This window comes from Anomaloglossus baeobatrachus, chromosome 1 (genome assembly GCF_048569485.1).
Source record: "Anomaloglossus baeobatrachus isolate aAnoBae1 chromosome 1, aAnoBae1.hap1, whole genome shotgun sequence".
Taxonomy (NCBI): domain Eukaryota; kingdom Metazoa; phylum Chordata; class Amphibia; order Anura; family Aromobatidae; genus Anomaloglossus; species Anomaloglossus baeobatrachus.
Genome location: NC_134353.1, coordinates 263,032,045 through 263,056,270, shown reverse-complemented (window position 1 = coordinate 263,056,270; position 24,226 = coordinate 263,032,045). Strand labels below are relative to the sequence as shown.

Below are 24,226 nucleotides of genomic sequence, written 5' to 3'. Positions count from 1 at the left end.
TCTCTCAGAACTGGAAGACTTTTCTAAGGAAGAATGGATGAAAATTCCTCAAACAAGAATTGAAAGGCTCTTGGCTAACTACAAAAAGCCCTTGCAAGCTGTAATACTTGTCAAACGGGGGTGCTACTAGGTACTAACCATTCAGGGTGCCTAAACTTTTGCATTGGCCCATTTTCCTGTTTTGTTAATTTAAAAAGTTGAAATTTGAAAATAATATTGTTGGGTTTTTTTGCCTAAAATACAAAGGATCTTTAACTTTATGTCTTTTAGACATTTCATCTTCAACTTGCTTAACTGTTCACAATAACAGTAATTTTTACAAGGTTCGACAAAACGTCTGCATGCCACTGTACATATTACAGGTTCTGCAGAGGAGAAAAAGCGTATGGTTTTTCAGGTATAAAAACCTCAGCAATATGGTCATGCAAGACTGTTGGCCCAGTTCTAAAAATGGCAGTTGATGAGAAGAGAATGTGACCGATGTGTTTATCAGACTCCTTTAATTTTTAGAGTTTAACCATTTTATCTTTATTTTAATAAATATTTGGGGAATGTGATTTTGTAGCACTTAGCAATACAATCCTCAACTTTAAAATTATAATAGAAAAAAGGAAAAGTAGTAGAGTTATGGAAATCACAGGATCAATCAATATACATGTTAATGGTATTCAAATGGTGACAAAATGGAGGCAAAATCTTAAAAATATCTCTATTTATTCAATATCGAGTATGAGCACCACACACCGGAACGCACACACTTACACGCCTTTGCAATGTTCTGCCTCACTGAATACATTTGGACATGCAAATCATCAAGATCCGCTGCTGGCACAAGACTTGTTAGTACCCGCCTCGACTGTACAGCACTACTATTCATATAATGGCTGCTGATGAAGGAGCATGTTATCAATTCTGTCCATCAGTGTGAAACGTACGGACTTAGGGAAGGTCCGGCATGGGGCAAACCACTCAACCAGGCAAACAAGGGGTACACCGGAGGCACTTTAACAACGGTGGGCCCTAGCGCTAGTGAGAGGGAAGATGACACCTGCTCCACTTATCTGCAACTGTACTCTGCACTCCTACCCTGTCCCTATACAAGTTCCTCACCTGTCGCCGAGCAGGAACCTGAAGCCCTTAGTGACCCTACAATAATCTTGGCTAGTGAGTGGACAGGTAAGGATCACTCGTCCCACTGCTGCCCTAAAACAACACACAAGAGAAGGAAGACAAACGGGAATCAACAAAGGATAAACTCCAACTTCTTGACTGCAGTCAGGCACCAGGACTGCAGCCTACACCACAACAGACAGAAAGGATTCCAAAAGGAGAGGTAATGAGTATACTGCTGGCAAGGAGTAACTGACTTTAACCCTAAAACTGCCAAAAGGAAGGAAAAAACATTTAATATTAATAGCCTTGCATGGAAATGACTCTCTGGCCCTGAATATGTCACTAGTCTCATAATGGAGAGAGACAGACGTGACACAGCGTCCTCCAAATGAAAAACACTTAATATGGCAAAGTTTGTATTGGAAGAGGCTGATGGTCCTTCATCAGCAGCCATTATATGAATAGGAAAGCTGTGCAGTCTGAGAGGAAGACTGTATTAACAAGTTTCCATACACAATGGAGGCGAGGTCATGTGATTCTAAAAATCTTGTCACTTTTCAAACATTTTCAAGACACACAGAGCTGCCTGCTCCCCCATACATCACCACATCACTGAACAAGCGGGTGAAGGGAACTGGTGCATTGATGGTCATATGAGTGAAAGGGGCTGGATAGCTTATTACTGGGGGATACATTGGAAAAAGAGTATGGTTGATTAGCATATCTTTGCTCATAGAAACTTATAAGTATTTTACTTTTGTGTTATAAGTGTAATGGTTTACAATACAAAATTATATTGTGGTTCTGTGTTAGAAAAATTTATATAAATTCTTTTACGCCCATAAAAGACAAACGTATTCTAGGGGTGATACCTTTATTGGCTAATTTTGGCTTATCTTTAGGAGGCATAACCCCATTATTCCTATGCACAAATGTCCTGTTGCAACATCTCTTAAATGTTGTGCGCTTGCTTTAGTAAGGCTGCTTTCACACATCTGGTTTTTGCAGTGCAGCTCAATCCGGCTCAAAAACGTATGCAACGGATGCGGCGAAAAAACTGATCCGTTGCATAAGTTTTTCCATGTAGCCCGTCCGTTTTTTGACGGATGCGGCTTGATACTGAGCATGCGCAGTGCAAAAAAACGCATCCATAGGCTTGCATTGTAAATCGCGCCGCATCGCGCCAGATCCAGTGCAATGCGTTTTTTTCGCCGCACAAAAAAAAGTGCTAGGCAACGTTCCATCTGGCCTCCGCATGGGCTAAATATGCCGCATCCATCAAAAACCAGACGCAACGCAAGGCCATGCGGCACAATACGTCGCTAATGCAAGTCTATGCGGGAAAATACGCAACCGGCGGCAAAAAAAAAAACGGTTGCGTTTTTTCTGCAGAGCGCCATATTGTGCCGCACTGCAAAAACCGGATGTGTGAAAGCAGCCTAATACATTTGTAAACCTGCCAGAAGACGGAGCCACTGTGCTCTGAAAGCTTCCAAATATAACATTTCTGGTTAGCCAATAAGGGTATCACTCCTAGAATCCTAGAACACTTTTGTCATAATTTTCGTGTCTTTGGACAGTAGTAGTAGTAGTAAAAGATCTGCAGTAGTTTCATGTACCATTGCTGATGAGTCTCTCGCCAGAAATCCATGAGGCACAGAGACATGGTCAGGAACAGAACGAAACTGAAATATTTGGACAGTGACACAAGTTTTCGTATTTTAGTTGTTTACCAATACATTTTCAAAATACAGTTATATAATTAATATGGTCATAAAGTGTGGACTCTAAGCTTTAATGTGAAGGTATTCTTATTGTAATTGGAATAAGGGCTTGGGAATTACAGTACTTTATTATTTATTATGGAGTTGCCTTTTTTTCAAGGGACCAAAAGTAATTGGAAAATTATCTAAAAGCTCTTTAATGGGCTGCATGGGTTATTCCCTCGATATAATCAATTAAACAGGTAAAGGGTCTGGAGCTGATTCCAGGTGTGGCAGTTGCATTTTGAAGCCGTTGATGTGAACCCACAACCTGCAGTCAAAAGAGCTCTCAATGGAAGAGAAACAGACCATCATTAGTCTGGAAAAAAAAGAAAAAAATCTATAACAGAGATAGCAGAAATATTAGGAGTAGGGCTGAGCAGATCCAAACTGTAAAAGTTCGGATCCGCGTGGTTTCAAAGATTTCCGGGTCCCAGACCCGGATCCGGGATTCTGGATGCACGATCCGGATCCGGCACTGGGGAAAATAATTGAAAAATAAAGAAAAACAGGAATAAAACAGTGTTTCATACTTACTGAGACTCGGTGTCATGGCGGCACACTGCTTCCGGGTCGCGCATTCACTTCCTGTACTGTGCATCGTATATACACAGCTTTCTATGTTCTCCCCGCCCACCAGCTGTTCTCTGATCTGTGATTGGTTGCAGGCAGACTGCGCCCCGAGCCTGTGACAGTATGTGCCTGCCGCGCAGTCATCGGGGCTCAGTCATTGTCTGCACAGCCAGCGGTCGTGCTCTATGGCCGCTGGCTGTGTTACGTAGCAGAGCTGAAGCGGCGTAGGACCTCATGTGAATTACGCCAGAGCTGCAGGGTGTTGGGGGTTAATAAAGTGGTGAAGGAGGGTGTGTTTTGTACTTTATTCCAAATAAAGGATTTTTCTCTGTGTCTGTGTTTCTTTACTTTCATTTACAGGTTAGTGTGATGCAGGTATCTCATAGACGCCTGTGCCATTACTAACCTAGGGTTTAGTAGCAGCTGTGCGCTGCTATTAACCCCTTATTACCCCGATTGCAACCGCACCAGGGCAATCGAGAAGAACCAGTAGAGCACCGGGTTTGTCACATCTAATAGATACGGCAATACCAGGTGGCTGCGGGCTGGACTACCAGCCCCCAGCCAGCTTTTTCATGGCTCGGTATCAAAATTAGGGGGAACCGCATGTCGTTTTTTTTAATTATTTCTTTAAATAATAAGAATAATAGAAAAAAAAAGGCGAATCATCAGCATAGCCGTGCACACTTCTAACAGGTGCCTGCATGTGTTCCTGTGTACATGCACACTCATGTTCAGAGAGCGCAGGCTGTGCCGGCTGATGTCATGTCAGACTTATACGAGTCTAACAGCGCATCACTGGCACAGCTGCTCACTTCTGACAGGAGCGTGCATGTGTTTCTGAAAGACATGCACGTTCACCATTCTGACCGGCAGACACCAGCACTGCTTTCCCCGCCCACCAGCCGTCCTGCCGCCTGTGATTGGTTGCAGTCAGCTGATACACTGACACTCAGGGTGGGAGCGCGTCTAGCTGCAACCAATTACACACGCCGATTGGGGGGTAAAACAATGAATATTGAATTGTCGGCTCCGGAAGGGAAAAGCGTGACCCGGAAGAAGTATGCTGCCATGACACAGCCTCGGGTGAGTACACCGCGCGCGTTCCTACTCCCCCATCCCCTCCACAAACATTTTTAATCTCCGGTTTCTGGTCCCCATAGACTTATATGGGCAACAGATTTTTTTTTTCAATCCGCCGGTAATGGATTTTGGCGGATTCGATCAACTCTAATTAGAAGTGGCCAAATCAACAGTTTGGTACATTCTGCAAAAAAGAAGAGTGCACTGGGGAGCTTGAGACCTCAAAACGGCCCAGATGTCCAAGATAGACAATAGTGGTGGATGATCGCAGAAGTAAAACCACTGAACAATATCCACCCAACTAAACAACACTCTCCAGGATGAAGGTGTTTAATTATCTAAGTCTAATATAAGGAGAAGAGTTCATGAGCCCAAACACAGAGGGTTCACCACAAGGTGGAAACCATTAATCAGTCTTAAAACTAAGAAGGCCAGATTAGATGTTGCCAAAAATCATCTAAAGAATCCTGACCACTTCTGGAAAAGCATTCTTTGGACAGATGAAACTAAGATCAACTTGTAGCAGAATGATGAGTAGAAGAAAGTATGGAGAAGGCTTGAAACGGCTCATGATCCAAAGCACACTACATCCTTTGTAACACATGGTGTGGTGTTCACCGTCAAAGTATTTCTGGACCTAACTGTATACCTGATCAAGCATTTTGATGGGACACAGCATGAATCCTGGCTGAGTCTCAAATTGGAAGCATAAAAAAGGTACTATATTGGTTCATACCCATTTATATGTTCAGGAAACATTCATGGAGTGGAAAATAATAATAAAAAAGGTAGAATAAGTTCATTGTAATCTCTAGTTCCAGTTTAAGATATTTTCAAATGTAATATTATTCAAGTTTAAATAAATAATATAAATATGTGACCTCAAAGGAAATAACGTTATTTCTTTTAGCAAATAACATTACGTGCCCTTCTGTGCTAGAAATGACAAATATAAATGCTGATTTTTCTATCTTTTGAAAAGTACATCATGCTCCAATAATGTCAGAGGCAGCCTCTGGGTCACATACTGGTAGGAACAGAAATTTCTGCACAGTAATGAGACAATTCTTGTGGCTGTATATTCAGCAAGCAGTACCGATCACCCTTTGGAGAAAACAATGCTTCTACAATCCAGTTCCTGCAAGCACAGCACAAGTTCTTCAGCTGTGATAACTATTGTTTTGCTATAGTTGCCATAAGGAGTTTATTTCCACTGTTATACTTGATGCCTCACTTTCACTGTCTTCTCATACAACCGGATCCACAATACTGAGAAACAACTCACTCAAAAGCTTAAAATTTCAACTCTATTGTTAACCCATACACAGGAATTAAAAAAAAAAAGAAATAAAAGCAAAAATCTAAAAAAGTTATTTAATTTGTGCTACATTCCCTGCAGCATGGTCCTTATTTATTTAAGGATAGGCATGAACCTGAACCCACATAAAAGGTTGTTCCCAAAGTCCAAAGTAATTTTCCTCCTAAATTCCTAACCTATTTTCTGATATACTTGAATTAAAAATTCTCTAACTACACTACATGCTTTTTTACTTCCTTTGTTATGACGCTTTATTTTTAGAATCCCAGTGCATATTGGGATACTCCAATGAAGCGTCATCAGGGTACAAAGGCTGCAGTCACCATTGCAGCCTCTGCCCCCTCGTTGAAAGCATGCATCATCAGTGACGCTCGTTTCAGGGTCTGCGTGAATTCCTTCGCGCTGTATACTGTGCACACTGACTGCGCACCTTTAGAGACCAACGCTACCGCTACACATTAACGCTTCATTTCGTGGGGGGGTAGGAGAAGAGGCTGCGGCAGTGTCTGCAGCCTCTACCCCCTGATGACGCTTTGTTTGAGTATCCCAGCATGAATCCCCAACAATTACCTATAGCGGGGGGGGGGGGGGAGAGAGGCTGAGCAAGATGTTAACAGTGAAAGAAGGAAACATCACACTTTTTAGTGGCTGCTGCTAAGTGCTGTAGATCAGCTCCTATTGAAACCTCCTATTCCTGCAGGTTTTCAGATAGAGGAGTGAAAACAAATATCAAAAGAGTTGTCCAAGATTTAAGGAATTCAAAAGATAGGCACAGCCTATGATTAAGGATGCTCTTTTGCATCGGAAATGCGTCAGGGTCTTCTAAATATGGATGGACTTTTTTTAATACCATGTGACAATAAAGAAAAATTATTTTACGTTGGATGTGCCGATATCTTTTCCTTCTATTCAAATAAGTAATGCACTCAACCTTCATGGCATGTATGCACCCTCACCATGCAAGACTCCACTGCTGAGGCAAAAGCATCTTCAAGCGCATTTAAAGTTTCCTCAAAAACATTTAGACAAGCCTGTGAAACACTGAGAAAATATACTCTGTTCAGATGAGACAGAAATTGAACTCTTTGGATGCCATAATACACACCATGTTTGGAGGCCAAAAGGCACCGCATATCACCCAAAAAAAAAACGGAGTAGAAAAAGAAGTGGGAGGCCCCGCTGCACAACTGAGCAACAAGACAAGTACATTAGAATCTCTAGTTTGGGTGGAACGCATGCCAAGAGGCATGAAAGCTATGATTAAAAATCATGGCTAATCCACAAAATATTGATTTCTGAACTCTTCCTGAGTTAAAACATTAGTATTGTTGTTTCTAAATGATTATGAACTTGTTTTCTTTGAATTGAGGTCTGAAAGCAATGTATTTTTTATTATTTTGACTATTTCTCATTTTCAGAAAATAAATACAAAATTTATTACTTGGAAATTCGGAGACAAGTTGTCAGTAGTTTATAGAATAAAAAAACAATTTACATTTTACTCAAAAATATACCTATAAAGAGAAAAATCTGAAAAACTGATAATTTTGTAGTGGTCTCTTAATTTTTACCAGAGCTGTATATACAAAACTTCAAAACATTTCTCAATGTGCTCAACTGTGCTTTATAAAGGGATCAACTTGCTATTCTTTTAAAAAGCTACATAGACATGTAAATGGGTTGATAGTTTAGACATTATAAGGCCACGTTGAGTATTTGGTGCAGAAATTGTCTGCATCAAATCTGCACCTTCTAACAGAAACAAAGTACTAAAAAACACATGCATTTTTGGTAAGTTTTGTGCCATGCATTTTTCTTAATGAAGTCAATGGGTGGAAGGGCTAAGAACGATAGGCATGCAGATTTGTAACAAAATCTGAACCAAATGTGCAACACAAAGGCATCAAAAATGCACTGTGCGCACACAGCTTAACAGGTTCCCTTTTAATAAGGGTAATATGAGCAGAGCAATTTGTATTTATAGCAATTTTTATTTCTAGCACACCAACATATTCTGCATGACTTTAGAATTCATGTTAGATATTCTATTTAGATTATACAGCTATTAAAAGATGCATTTATTGTAAAAATGGCAAAAATCTAAAATGTTCTGCTCACAATACATTTAGATTACAAATATTCCCAAAACATTAATTACCAGTAGACATTTCTTCTTAAAAGGGCTACGAGAGAGTAACGAGATATACAATAAACCCTGCCAAGTCGTATTCATGTTGTTGTACTTGGTCCAATCAATAATGTAAGCCGCTGATGAACAAATTTGCCATGTTCACTCCCTGTACTGCATACATCTGCTGATACCTGATCTACCTGGAGACCGGCACAAGTCGGCCACACTGTACTTTAGAGTAGTATTTAACTTATAATAGCGATGCACATATTCAAGACACACTTTTTACTTGGTACCCATCTTTGGATGCATGTTTGTTGGCTTTTATGTACACTGGAGATCAAAATTAGAGAACAACACACAATTTCTTAAATGTTAATAAGGTCATCGTGTAGTCCTATGTGATTATATTGTAACATGAGTAAACTAGCAGTATTTTAAGCTTATTTCATAAATTGAAATTACTTAAAGCACATAATAAAAATGTAAATGAGATAAATGAAAAAAAAACACTGATCAAAATTAGAGAACACTTTCCGATACCTGCAAGTTATTGGTGTTAATCTGTCACCTGGTGCTAATTCCCTTAAATATCTGTATCTGGCAGCCTAACTTTCCAGTTTGCACTGAGTTTGCAAAAATGGTGTGCCATTCCAAAGTGACTGAAACCCTCCGGCAGCAGGTTGTCCAGACGATGGCTAAAGAGGTGACCGTATCAGCCATAGCAATAAAAGTTGGTCATTCCAAATCTGTGATTTTGATAATATTGCTTCTTTTCAACATCACAAACTTTTTCAAGATCCCCAAGAAGGCTGAAGACAAATGCAAGAGAGGACAGGATAATGCGAAGAATCTACATGAGTAATCATTTCAACACTGCAGCTGGAATTGCTCAGTAGTGCACCACTGAATAAGATAAGGCTCTGTCTCGTCATACAGTATCACGAAGTTTAAGAGCATTTGGACTAAAAGCCCACTCTGCAGTGACCAAACCTCTGATAAGCTGAAAGAATAAAAAGCTTAGACTCACCTTTGGTGAGGAGCATATTGTGTGGATAGAAGATAAGTAGTCCACAGTTAGTGGTGAAAGCAAGTTTAATTTATTTGGTCTGATGGGAAACATTATGCCCGTCGACAAACTGGGGATAGACTGAACCCAAAGTGTGTTAAGAAGTCAGTGAAAGGTGGTGGAGGAAGTGTCATGGTTTGGGGAATGTTTTCTGCAGCAGGAGTTGGAGCTCTCATACAGCTACATGGCAGAGTGAACACAAGTGTGTATCAGAACCTTCTTCAACATTACGTGGTTCCTTACTTGCATTCATCACTCAATCAGCCAGCAATTTTCATGCAGGACAATGACCCCTGTCACACAGTAAAACGGGTAAAGCAGTTCCTTGAAACTGAAAACATTGAAACAATGAAATGCCCAGCTCAGAGTCCTGATCTGAACCCAATAGAAAACCTATGGAAAATCCTTGGTGACAAAGATAAGGCCAAGACTTCCACAACAGTCAGAACTGTGTAAGAGACTGGAAGAAGAGTGGACCAAAATCACACCAGAGCAATGTGAGAGACTAGTGATGACCTGTGGCTGCAGATGTGCTGAACTCATTGAAAGCAAAGGCCTGTACATTTCCTACTAACTGGTGACTGTTGTTACCTTCAGAAAATGTACTTATAATCTTTATTTGTGCTACAGTCATTTTTTTTCTCTAATTATGATCATCACATTTTGGGCAAAATAAAGATCCGCTAAAGGAATTTGCACTGTCGCGTTTACAATCACGACATTTTGCACAGCCACCTCATTTGACTCAGGGAACATCATTAACTATGTTTTGAGGGGAAATTTTAACCACACGCTTTACAGTTATTCACCAAAAAAACTACATCCATTAAAGTCAATGGAGCTGGGAGGCACAATGCAGCCAGAACTTCAGAAGAATGTTGGCGTGTCACAATGCAGCCAGGGAAAGAGACAGAAAGACAGGCACAGACAGACAAAGAGACAGACAAAAAGACAAAGAGACAGACAGGGAAAGAAGGAGAAAGGGAAAGAGACAGACAGGGAAAGAGACAGACAGGGAAAGAGATAGACATGAAAAGTAACAGACAGGGAAAGTGACAGACACAGACAAAGAGATTGACAGGCAAAGAGACAGACAGGGAAAGAAACAGAGACAGACAGGGAAATAGATAGACAGACAGGGAAAGAGAAAGACAGAGACAGTCACACAGATAAAGAGACAGACACAGAGATTGACAGGGAAAGAGACATACAAAGACAGACATGGAAAGAGATAGAGAGACAGATAGGGAAAGAGACAAAGAGAGAGACAGACAGAGAAAGAGATAGACTGACAGACACTGACGTGGAGAGAGAGAAAGAAAGAGACAGACAGAGACTGGGAGAGAGACAGTTACTATCTTGGGCAACGCCGGGTACTACAGCTAGTTTCTGGTAAAAGCAAGTGACCATACACTGTTCTCTAATTTGGATCTCCAGGGCATGTAATACAGTTAGGTCCAGAAATATTTGGACAGTGACACAATTTTCGCGAGTTGGGCTCTGCATGCCACCACATTGGATTTGAAATGAAACCTCTACAACAGAATTCAAGTGCAGATTGTAACGTTTAACTTGAAGGTTTGAACAAAAATATCTGATAGAAATTGTAGGAATTGTACACATTTCTTTACAAAGACTCCACATTTTAGGAGGTCAAAAGTAATTGGACAAATAAACCAAACCCAAAAAAAAAATTTTATTTTCAATATTTTGTTGTGAATCCTTTGAAGGCAATCACTGCCTTAAGTCTGGAACCCATGGACATCAAGAAATGCTGGGTTTCCTCCTTCTTAATGCTTTGCCAGGCCTTTACAGCCGCAGCCTTCAGGTCTTGCTTGTTTGTGGGTCTTTCCGTCTTAAGTCTGGATTTGAGCAAGTGAAATGCATGCTCAATTGGGTTAAGATCTGGTGATTGACTTGGCCATTGCAGAATGTTCCACTTTTTTGCACTCATGAACTCCTGGGTAGCTTTGGCTGTATGCTTGGGGTCATTGTCCATCTGTACTATGAAGCGCCATTCGATCAACTTTGCGGCATTTGGCTGAATCTGGGCTGAAAGTATATCCCGGTACACTTCAGAATTCATCCGGCTACTCTTGTCTGCTGTTATGTCATCAATAAACACAAGTGACCCAGTGCCATTGAAAGCCATGCATGCCCATGCCATCACGTTGCCTCCACCATGTTTTACAGAGGATGTGGTGTGCCTTGGATCATGTGCCGTTCCCTTTCTTCTCCAAACTTTTTTCTTCCCATCATTCTGGTACAGGTTGATCTTGGTCTCATCTGTCCATAGAATACTTTTCCAGAACTGAGCTGGCTTCATGAGGTGTTTTTCAGCAAATTTAACTCTGGCCTGTCTATTTTTGGAATTGATGAATGGTTTGCAACTAGATGTGAACCCTTTGTATTTACTTTCATGGAGTCTTCTCTTTACTGTTGACTTAGAGACAGATACACCTACTTCACTGAGAGTGTTCTGGACTTCAGTTGATGTTGTGAACGGGTTCTTCTTCACCAAAGAAAGTATGCGGTGATAATCCACCACTGTTGTCATCCATGGACGCCCAGGCCTTTTTGAGTTCCCAAGCTCACCAGTCAATTCCTTTTTTCTCAGAATGTACCCGACTGTTGATTTTGCTACTCCAAGCATGTCTGCTATCTCTCTGATGGATTTTTTCTTTTTTTTCAGCCTCAGGATGTTCTGCTTCACCTCAATTGAGAGTTACTTAGACCGCATGTTGTCTGGTTACAGCAACAGCTTCCAAATGCAAAACCACACACCTGTAATCAACCCCAGACCTTTTAACTACTTCATTGATTACAGGTTAACGAGGGAGACACCATCAGAGTTAATTGCAGCCCTTAGAGTCCCCTGTCCAATTACTTTTGGTCCCTTGAAAAAGAGGAGGCTATGCATTACAGAGCTATGATTCCTAAACCCTTTCTCCGATTTGGATGTGAAAACTCTCATATTGCAGCTGGGAGTGTGCACTTTCAGCCCATATTATATATATAATTGTATTTCTGAACATGTTTTTGTAAACAGCTAAAATAACAAAACTTGTGTCACTGTCCAAATATTTCTGGACCTAACTGTATGTAGTTCCAAACTGACCCTACTTTTAACACTGCAATTTCTTCCCTCAGTCTTAGGTCAGTTTCACACAAGCATAAGATGGGCACAAATACAGTACCAACATATGGTCCAGCTTAATTCTTTGGTTTTAGTATTAGTATCTTGTACTTTGTACAAACAAGGGTGTGTTTTCCCCTTTTTAAGCAGGCTATATACTGTAGCTTTCCATGGGCAGGTATCTGAACACCTGGGTCGGGGACTTTCTTTATCTCCATTTATAAGATGTACCCAATCGGGAAAGTCCTATCGCAGTGGCTTGGCTTTTATGATCAAAATAGTGGTAGCTAAGTACCCTATGTTATTTACTATTTATTTTAATTACAACAGGGTGTTTGTTTACTTTGTTTTTATCTCAGGCTTTGTCTGTTAATTGACCACAGTGTGAGGCTATGTGCACACACTGCGTTTTTTTGACGCTGCGTTTTTGTGCATTTTTTAGCGCTAAAAACGCACAGAAATGCAGAGTCTTTAAAAAAACGCATGAAAAAAACGCATGCGGTTTCACCGCGTTTTTCTGCGTTTTTTTTATCAGTGAACATTGCCATTAAAGATTGTTGAAAAAAAAAAAAAAAGGTCTGATGTTATTTCCTTCTTCTATATGTTCTTCATTCTCCACTAGTGTATGCAGGAGAGCAGACAGCTGCAGAACTACAAGGTTCAGCATGCTCCATCTAGGACTGTATGCTGGAGTGAGAGTCAGGGGGAGCAGACCTACAAGGCTCAGCATCCTCCATCCAATAGTGTATGCAGGAGAGCAGACAGCAGCTGTCGAACTACAAGGCTCAGCATCCTCCTTCCAGGACAGTATGCAGGATTTCTTTGCCCCCCCCCCACCCCCCCCAAACAAAAAAAATGACGTGGGCTTCGCCATATTTTTGTATGCTAGTCAGGTACAGCAGGCCCCAAACCCCCAGCTGCCTATTTGTACCTGCTGGGAACCAAAAATATAGGGAAGCCCTTTTTTTTTTATTTCATGAATTTCATGAAATGATTAAAAAAATGACGTGGGCTTCGCCCAATTTTTGAGTCCAGCCAGGTACAACTAGGCAGCTGGGGATTGGAATCCACAGTGCAGGGTGCCCATGCTTTCTGGGCACCCCCGCTGCGAATTGCAGTCCGCAGCCACCCCAGAAAGTGGCGCTTTCATAGAAGCGCCATCTTCTGGCGCTGTATCCAACTCTTCCAGCTGCCCTGGTGACGGGTGGCTCTCTGGGTAATAATGGGGTTAGGGCTAGCTGTATATTATCAGCTGGCCCTAAGCCCGAAATTCATGCTGTCACGCCAATATTAGACATGGCCACCATGAATTTCTAGTAAAGATAAAAAAAAAAACACAACACACAGAAAAATATTTTTATTAGAAATAAAACACAAAACACAATTAGTGACTCCATCTTTATTGAAATAAAGAACCCCCCTCCACAGTAATCCTGGGTCAAGGGTCCCACGCCGTCCAATCCGGATCCAATATCATCTGATCGGTTTGCTGGAAGGCATACCGATCAGATTATGTGTCAGGTTCTAGGATGTGAATCACATGACACTGCAGGAGATTGTATAAAAGCCGGTTATACAATCAGATGATGCATCAGTGCAAAAAAAAAAAAAATAAAAAAAAATACTCACTTATGTGCTGATTATCGGCAGCTCCTGGAACGGAGTCTGATCCCGTCCGATCGCTGCAGGAGCTGCCGGTAATCAGGGATGAAGTCTCCTGACGGCATCCGCTGACAGGTTAAGCCGGCCGGGCGCCGGCGTCACTGCGAGACTTACGATCAGCTGATGCGTCAGGTGATCCATCGCCAGGTCCTGCAGATATCGGAGGTGCCCAGGGAGACTGCATACAGCCGGAGCGGCGGTACCGGGAGAGGAGCTGGGAGCGGACATGGCACCGGGAGTCTGCAGACAGGTATGCCATTCTTTTTTCTACTGTTCACTTTTGTTTTCGCAGCTGCCTCCAACTCCCGTCCAGACATGGCGCCGCACGGGAGCGGACATGCACAGGACTGGAGGTGGACACAGCGGTGACGGTACCGGGAGGATTCACGCTTCTGTATTAACTGACAGAAGGAATCCTCTCCCTGTACATGTCACTTTACTACCCACCCCTTGCGTTTATAGCTGCGTTTTTAGTCATAGAAACGCACTAAAACGCAGCTATATTAGCAATTTGCTGTTTTCATTGCGTTTTTGAACATCTCATTGAACTCAATGGGTGGAAAACACAGTGAAAAACGCAAAAATAATTGACATGCTGCGTTTTTGTGGGCACCACAAAAACGCAGCTAAAAAAACGCTGTGTGCAGACATCAAAAATGAAAACTCAGACTTTGCTGGGGAAGCAAAGTCATGCAGTTTTCTCAGCAAAAACGCACCCGAAAAATGAGCAAAAACGCCGCGAAAAACGCACTGTGTGAACTTACCCTGAATGTGCACCTACACTTTGCACTAACACCAACATATGGTCTGGTTTATTTCTTTAATTTAATTTTTTATTTTTTAAACTGCAGACGCACGTTCACACTGTGGCCATTTTATAGACAAAACCTGAGATAAAAAACAATATGAACAAATACCCTGTTATAAGTAAATAAATAATTGTAATAGTACATGCAAACAACACAGGGTGCTTTGTAACACTATTTTGCTAAAAAAAAAAAAAAAGTGAAAAAGCCATACCACCGCAACAAGATGTGCCTTATCAGGACGGTACAATCTCGAATATGAACCCTGTGTGTCAGACCTCAATGTAGATGACTATCTTTAGGCCTGTGTTACTTCCACAAGTCCATACCAGTATACACTGCGTGCAGAATTATTAGGCAAATGAGTATTTTTGATCACATGATAATTTTTATACATGTCCTACTCCAAGCTGTATAGGCTTGAGACCCAACTACCAATTAAGTAAATAAGGTGATGTGTATATCTGTAACGAGGAGCGGCGTGGTGTAATGACATCAACACCCTACATAAGCTGTGCTTAATTATTAGGCAACTTCCTTTCCTTTGGCAAAATGGGTCAGAAGGCAGATTGGACGGGCTCTGAAAAGTCCAAAATTGTGAGATGTCTTGCAGAGGGATGAAGCAGTCTTGAAATTGCCAAACTTTTGAAGCGTGATCATCGAACAATCAAGCGTTTCATGGCAAATAGCCAACAGGGTTGCAAGAAGCGAGTTGGGCAAAAAAGGCGCAAAATAACTGCCCATGAATTGAGGAAAATCAAGCGTGAAGCTGCCAAGATGCCATTTGCCACCAGTTTGGCCATATTTCAGAGCTGCAACGTTACTGGAATAGCAAAACGCACAAGGTGTGCCATACTCAGGGACATGGCCATGGTAAGGAAGACTGAAAAACGACCACCTTTGAACTAAAAAAAATAAGATAAAATGTCAAGACTGGGCCAAGAAATATCTTAAGACTGATTTTTCAAAGGTTTCATGGACTGATGAAATGAGAGTGACTCCTGATGGGCCAGATGGATGGGCCAGAGGCTGGATCAGTAAAGGGCATCCACTCCGACTCAGATGCCAGCAAGGTGGAGGTGGGGTACTGGTATGGGCTGGTATCATCAAAGATGAACTTGTGGGACCTTTTCGGGTTGAGGATGGAGGTGAAGCTCAACTCCCAGACCTACTGCCAGTTTCCGGAAGACAACTTCTTCAAGCAATGGTACAGGAAGAAGTCGGTATCATTAAAAAAAAACAAAAAAAACCCACGATTTTCATGGAGGACAATACTCCATCACATGCATCCAACTATTTCACAGCGTGGCTGGCCAGTAAAGGTCTAAAAGAGGAAAAAATAATAACATGGCCCCCTTGTTCCCCTGATCTGAACCCCATAGAGAACCTGTGGTCCCTCATAAAATGTGATATCTACAGGGAGGGAAAACAGTACACCTCTAGGAACAGTGTCTGGGAGGCTGTGGTGGCTGCTGCACGCAATGTTGATCGTAAACAGATCAAGCAACTGACAGAGTCTATGAATGGTAGGCTGTTGAGTGTCATCATAAAGAAAGGTGGCTATATTGGCCACTAATTTTTTTGGGATTTGTTTTTGCATGTCAGAAATGTTTATTTCTAAATTTTGTGCAGTTCTATTGGTTTACCTGGTGATAATAAGCAAGTGAGATGGGAATATATTTGTTTTTTATTAAGGTTCCTAATAATTCTGCACAGTAATAGTTACCTGCAAAAACAGATATCCTCCTAAGATAGCCAAATCTAAAAAAAAAAAAAAAAACCCAACTTCCAAAAATATTAAGCTTTGATATTTATGAGTCTTTTGGGTTGATTGAGAACATATTTGTTGATCAATAATAAAAAAAATCCTCTAAAATACAACTTGCCTTATAATTCTGCACACAGTGTAATAACTTAAAGGAAACCTGTCCGGTCCCTTGTGCACCCAGAACCATGAGTAATTCTGTGCACCTATCTATAAGCCCTGCCTAACAGACCCTTCATATAGTGGCATACATAAACAGATCTTTAGAAAAAGTATTTCTAAAGACCGCTTATGAGATGCTAATTAGGCCAGTGACTGGTTGCAGGGCCGTTAGTTCCCTGACTAGTCGGTCCACTAAGCATGTTGTCACTCCCCTGTGGGCACGATAACATGCTTTACAACAGTTAGCGTCAACGGCAGCGCGATACAAAGCTGCGCATGCACACAGCTTTGTACCCCTCAGCATCGCGCTTTTCTGATGCCGGGTGTACGCGTATCGAATTCAAAGAGGCTCATTGCGCATGATCAGTTTTCTATCAAATGTACTTCATTGTTTGTTTAACATTTTGCTTAGAACTTTGTAAAAAAAATAAAAGATCCTGCAGTTACTGTATGTGACTTGTACTGCCAAATTGTGAGAGTTTACACGAGTTTCTGCACACTGTCACGATTCCTCTGTATTCAAAGCACAGGTGGATGGTCACATGACCACATATACGCAATCTGCGGTGTAGGTTAATTAAACTTTGAAAGAAACGACTGAGAATCTATTTGGCACGTAAACATAAATATGCAAATCACATAGATGTGGTCACCTGACCGTCCACTTGTGCTGCAAATACAATGGAATCGTGACAGTGTGCGCATTGCACACTGTCCCGATTCGGCAGGTTACAGACTCATAAGGTGACTGCAGACTTTTCTTATCAGCCAAGAAAACACCTTAAATATAAAGTTAATATATAAGTAAATTGAAAATGATGAAGCAGAAAAAAATATCACGGGAAATTTTTTGCGTGTCATTTTTTACTGCATATTTAATTCTGTGCAATGCAGGTAATTCCACGTTATACATTTCAGGTTTTGTTGTGGCTTTTCAGCATATTGTTTTACATGTATGAACTTTGCCTTATAAATAATGACTGAAACTTATTACGTCCACTCAAAATGTTTTACTCAGTTTGGGATCTGTCTGGAAAGATGAGTGAGTGGCGAGATATTCAGGTGTTTTTATTCTACTAACCGCCAAAAAAAAAAAATTGTCCTCAGTTTAGAAAAGATAACAGATGGTGAGGATGCTGGCAATAGCTGATGATTAACACCATGTTGGAATTCTGCTGATGAGGACAATCTCTGTCCACTGCTGGCAGAGGTCCACTGCAGGCCGGATTTTACAGTATGTAGCATCTACGCATTTGATTAATCGTTCACATTAACTACTAAACTTGGAAGAATTAGAGTCCTTTATAGGATCATATGCATACTGTCAAAGTCCAGAAAATACCACATTAGCACTTAAAGGGAATTTGTCACCAGGATTTTGCAATGTAAGCTGAGGACAGAATGCTGCAAGGGTTAAAAAACAAGGAAACAAAATCTGTGTTTCTCTTATCTGTGTTTCAGCTATTGTTTGCTCATACTAAAGGGTTTATTGCTTTGTGACCAACATTGATGTGACTCCTCTGCACAGTAGACCGCCCACCCCCTGCTGTGATTGACACCTGACAGTCAATGCACAATCTCTATAGAGAGCCTAGTGTGGGCGGGGACAGCTCCCAGCTCTGCTACACTCAATTCTGAGATAAGGTCACAACAGCTGCACCATGTAATCTAAGATAAACATTGTTAGGGTACATTCACACCAGTGTATAAATCGGACGAGTGCAAAGCGAGAAAATCTCGCATTGCACTCGGCCCCATGTTAGACAATGCTGCAGCTCAGATCAGCGATTTTTTTCTCAGCCCTAAACGGACTGAGGAAAAAAATCGCAGCATGCTGCTGTGATTTTCTGAGAGAGCCATATCACTCGCACTCATTCAAGTTTATGGGTGCAAGAGAAACATCGGACTGCAGTCGGATGTTCTATATATGCACAGGCTGACAATGGAGGAGATGGGGGGAGATTAACCCTTCCCTCTCTTCCGCAGCGCCCGCCCTCAGCTTCACAGCTGTGATCCGATTGCAAGATCAGGTCACAGTCGCATGACACTCGGCTCAGGCTCGCAGCAGACCCTGATTCGGGAGTCATTAGCATAACGCACCGTTGCTCTCGTATCGGATGCCATACGCTCATATGTCTCCAGCCTTAGCTTCAGAATCTCTTTGCCTACATTATGCTGCTTTCAGATTAAGTAGCAAAAACCTAGTGACAGATTCCCTTTAAAGAAAGAGCCACTGCAATCAATGTACCAAAAATAAATGAAATCCAGTTCCATTCTCTAATATTCATTTATAGGAAAGAGCATTGACCAATGAATATACACACTGATCAGCCATAACATCAAAACCAGTAACCTAATACTGTGGAGGTCACCTGCTTCCAAAATCAGCTCTGACCCATCAAGACAGGGATTCCATAAGGCTACATGAATATGTCCCCTGGTCTCTGACAGCAATGCTGACAATTCTGTTTTTCATGTTTCCCAAGCCATTCCCGAACATTTTTGGGGTCTGGCAGAATGTATTAAGCTACTAGAATATCATTGCCAAGACGAGGGTTACTTGATCTGCAACGTTTCATTAAGAAATTCGTCAAAGTAGCAGCTAAAGAAAAGTCAGGGTCCAAGGTTTCCCAGCAGTACATTACCCAGATCGTCACACTAACTCTACTGGATGGCCTTCTACCCTTCTTGCACTCTCTCAGTTAATCAACACATTCAACTGGGCATCTATATGAAGTAAGCAATACACTAATCAGACCATGCCACCATTTTCCAAACCTTCATAGTCCAGTTCTGATGCTCATATGTTATGGTCAGTCTGACAGGTCTGCAGCTTCAGAGAGCAAGGTAAGAAGAGCAATGTTTTCTGACACATCATAACTAGCACTGGTACTGTACACTACACAATGGGAAACCTTAACAAGACTAGCCATTTTGGACATGCTGCTAGCAGTCTAGTGATAAAAGAGCAAAATGGCACAAAAAAAGTCCTATTTCAAAACATATCACAATTTATTTAGCATATTTCTTTCTAGACACAATAGAAGTTGCCTAAAGAATAGCGATCAGCAAAGATTTGTGTAATGTTTTTTATTATTATTATTATGCCTCCTTCATACATCCATGGAAAACACACGGTTTTCACGGACGTGTTGAAGGTGCGTATGGCCCTCTGTGTGCCATGACTTTGGAACATGTGTGTTCTCCGTGTGCTATCACTGACAGCACATGAAGATCATGAATTTCTTACCTGTCTCTGGCGCTGCTGTCTATGTTGCTGCTGCTTCTGGGTCTGCGGTGCAGTGAATTATCATGAGCATAATGAGCGGGCCCTGAAGCAAGTGACAGCAGCGCCGAAGACAGCAGTGCTGGAGATAGGTCAGTAAAGAAAATAATTTTATTTCAAAGACACTTGTTTTCTCCGGTACATGTCACATGGATCATATCAGTGTTTGGTCTGTGACACCAGTGCTGCCGAAGAAAAACGGACTTGTCTCCGTGCGGAACACACGGAAACTGCCTGGAAAAACTGCCTGTGAGAAATCACTGATGTGTGTGCAGACCCATTAATTTAATAGGCCTCCGTATGTCCATGTCTTTGGTACGTATGAAAATGGACATCATACGTACCGGTATCACTGACGAGTGAAGGGGGCCTAAGCAAGCTATGTGCTATTTTATACTGTCAGTTTGGGCTGACAGAATACTTTGAAAGCAAATTATTATTTTAGCTGACCGAAAACACAGACCATCGACATTTGAAATAAAGTCAGTTGGGTTTGATTTTTTTTTCAGTCAACAAACGATCTTTTCTTGAATTAGTTGGCAGCAATTGGTTAGTATTGTTGCTTTGTAGCTCTGGGATTCCTGTCCTCAAATCCCACAATGGAATTTTTACATTCTGCCCGTGATTGTGGAGGTTTCTTCCTACACTCCAAAGACTGATGGAAATTCAGATTGTGAGCCCCAATGAGGAAGGTGATGATGATGTCTCTAAAGTGCTGTGGAATTAATGGTATTATATAAGCAAAGCAGAATATTTGTCCTTTGGTGTCATAAGACAGCTGTGAAGACCAACATGGTCTAAACCAAAGGTCTCAAACACGTGGCCCGCGGGCCACATGCGGCCCACAGACCCCCTGGTGATCACGGCCCTATGCCGAGGGTCTGTGCCGGCAGGACTTTACTACAATTGAATCATTTGCAGTACAGCGTAGAGGAGCTGTCCGCCTGCCAATAAGATGCAAGGAAGTGACGTCGCTGTATGACGTCACCTCCTTGCATCTGATTGGCAAGCAGCAACCATCTCCTCTGCACGGCATCGCAAAAGATTCAATTGTATTAAAGTCCTGCCAGAGCCAACCCCCAGCATAGGGCCATGATTGTCACGGGCTGCAACACGCAGGTAAGGTACGTTCCCACGATCAGGACCGGCTGCATCCTGGACGCGAGGGGCCTGACCTGCGGGGCCACGAGTCTCCTCCGGAAAAGAATGCAGGAGATTGCAGCAGCCCGAGCCTGCAATCAGGGTTTGGTGCGCTGCGGTCTCCTCGCTGTGTTCTCCCTAGGACACATGTGATTCCGCAGCATCATTTCACATCCTGTGGCCTCTAAAAGTCACACCGCAGGTCAGTTTTCACTGCGGGCCGTACAAGCATAGTGGACATAGGACTTTTAGAAATCCCATCCACTATGCTTGTACTGTGCAATGCAGCATTTTGGACGCAGCTGACACATGCTGTGTCCAAAACGCTGCAAACGATGATCGTGTGCACGGGTCCTAAGAGGGAGCGGAGGAAAGGTGAGGAGAATTATTTTTTTTTCCGTATTACTAAAGGATGGGCACAATACCACAAGATTGGACACAATACTACAAGGATGAACACAATACCACAAGGATGGGCACAATACTACTGGGCACAATACCACAAGGATGGATACAATACTACTGGGTACAATACCACAAGGATGGGCACAATACTACTGGGCACAATACCACAAAGATGGACACAATACTACAGGGCACAATACTACTTGGCACAATATCACAAGGATGGACACAATACTACAGGGCATAATACTACAAGGATAGACACAATATTAAAGGGCACAATACTACTGGGCAAAATACCACAAGGATGGACACAATACTACAAGGATGGGCACAATACTACAAGGATGGGCACAATAGTACACGGCAGAAAACTACAAGGATGGACACAATTCTACTGGGCACAATACTACAAGGATGAGCACCTTACTACATGGCACACGGATGGGGACATTACTACAAAATGTTGGCTAAGATTACTATATGATGCTGATAATTGTAAAACAATATTACAAGAAGGAGATAAAATGTAAAAAATTCAAAATAAAGCATTAATTTTTTTTCCATTAAAAATGTTATATATATATATATATATATATATATATATAAACTTAACTAAACAAAAAAGTGCAGGTTTGTTATAATAAACAAGCAAAAAATGTTCAAAAAAAGAAATCTAAACATGTATAGAAAAAAAAACATGGGATCATTAAAAATGTCAATTTGTCCTGCAAAGAATGCGCCCCCTCTCAATTTTTTTTTCCCTATGTGGCCCATACACCCAGCTTAGTTTGAGAGCCCTGGTATGGCTGCATTGGTTCTGCAATTGTTCGATCTAGGGTTGTTCAACTACCAAACTACTTTTATCTAATTTGTATAAGCCCCCACAGAGTAAAGCTGGATGAACTCTGCAATTTCAGCAAGACAGTCTGGACATATTGCATAACATAACTCAACAGGCGATGTTAAAGAGGTTTACCATGCTTAAGATGCAAGTCTGCAGTGACTTTAGGTCGGGAGTCTGCGGTGTTGGCGCCGGGAACGTGATCAGGAGCATGATCGCAAGTACCGTATGTGATTTGCATGTATGCGGTCATGTGCTCACTAGACATGTGCAGCCTCACTAATACAAGTTAATTGAGTGAAGCTGGACATGGCTAGTTGGAATGTGGCAGGAAATATGCAAAATGCACACTTGTGGTGACATAACCACCCACGTTCGGCGGTGGAGAATCATGACAGCATGCCATCGGGCTCATATCCACTTGATTTTCATGTGTGAGTGCGATCCGATAAAACATCGGATTGCACTCGCACCAGTGTTAATTAATGAGACAGTGTCCTCTTGCTTATTTTTCTATGGTACGAATCGTGCTCTCGGCGAAATCGCAGCTCACGCACCCCCATGCAACCCTATGGTAGCGTGTGAAACATCGCACTGCACTGCAGTGCGATATACGCAGAGACAGACAGCGGAGGAGATGGAGGGAACACTTTCTCCCTATCTTCTCCGCTCCTGTGATGGGATCGCAAGATAGCATCACAGTCGCATGACCCTCGGCTGACACCTCCAGTAGAGGGTCATTAGCATATCACTTGCATCGATGCTCTCACATCAGAAGCGTACGCAAGTGGACATGAGCCCATATTAGGATTCACAAACTGCAGTCAAATAGTCAGATAATTGAGGGGAAAAAAAACAGGTTTTAAATTAGGATGTACTCTCCTCTCCCCATGCAGTACACATGCCGACTTCACTGTTTGTGCTTGTGCAGAATGGGGTCAGAAAGTTAGCAGCTATTTAATGTGAACGGACACCTTTGGGATTGTCATCATGACAGATGCCACGGTAATGGAATAAAGTTGTTCTCTATCTGTCAGTGGTCTTAATGTTAAAGGCTGTTCAGCATATATATCCACGACATAATCACTACTACAGCTCTAATTACAAACCTCCTTATTTAAAGAGAACCTGTCAGCAGGATTTAGCACTATAAAGTAAAGCCATGGCCATAATGACACTGTGATGCTGATTAAATGGATAATTGGAGTGAAGAAATACGGTCTTTGGTTGCTGAATAATCTTCCTCTAAAGTTTTCATGATGATGTCATCCGTGCATCGCCTGTGCATTGGGGCAGGACTTGGGGGTAGCGTCTTTTTCTTCTTCTCCGCCCCTCCGCCTGTCTCCTCTGTTTCTTCCATAATGATACTGATTATTCAGTCACCTGCCTCCATGATTGTAGTGGGTAACGCGTGTGCAGTTTGATGGTGGTTTGCAGCTCTTCAATAAAATGGCGCCGGATGTGGCGCATGCGCAGAATGAGAGTTCAGCTCAGTGACCTCTTCATTAAGCTGAAATCTCGTTCTGCGCATAACACCATCACCGACAGCATTTTACTGAGGATTGTGTGCTGTCATTCTACAAACTGGCTTCAATAAAATGGTGCCAGATGTGGCGTATGCACAGATTGAGAATTCAACTTAATGTCTCCCGTTGAAGCACATGCGAAACACGTGTCGGGACCGGGTCCACATGTGAGGCTGACAGACTCCCTTTCTGGGTGCTATACATACCACAGGTAAGTCCTTCAGGTGCCAATTTACCCACCACTATATGACTTTTTTTTTTTCTGAGATTATTCTGGTGGTGTTACATACTGGTGTACTCAGGCCCTGATTTGGCCTTATCCTGTTGGTTACTGTTTAATGTATGGACACTCCATCACTCCACTAGCCCAGGGGGTATACTATTGATATCTTTTGGTTACTTATATGCCCCCCCCCCAGGATATAGTAATACTACTTTCTTACC

General features: G+C 42.0%; 1 protein-coding gene across 1 annotated transcript in view; it reads right to left on the bottom strand.

Annotated features, from left to right (window-relative positions):
• Positions 1-24,226, bottom strand: part of ELOVL6 (ELOVL fatty acid elongase 6) — a 149,134-nt gene that overhangs the window by 62,372 nt on the left and 62,536 nt on the right. The gene's annotated exons all lie outside the window — the stretch shown is intronic.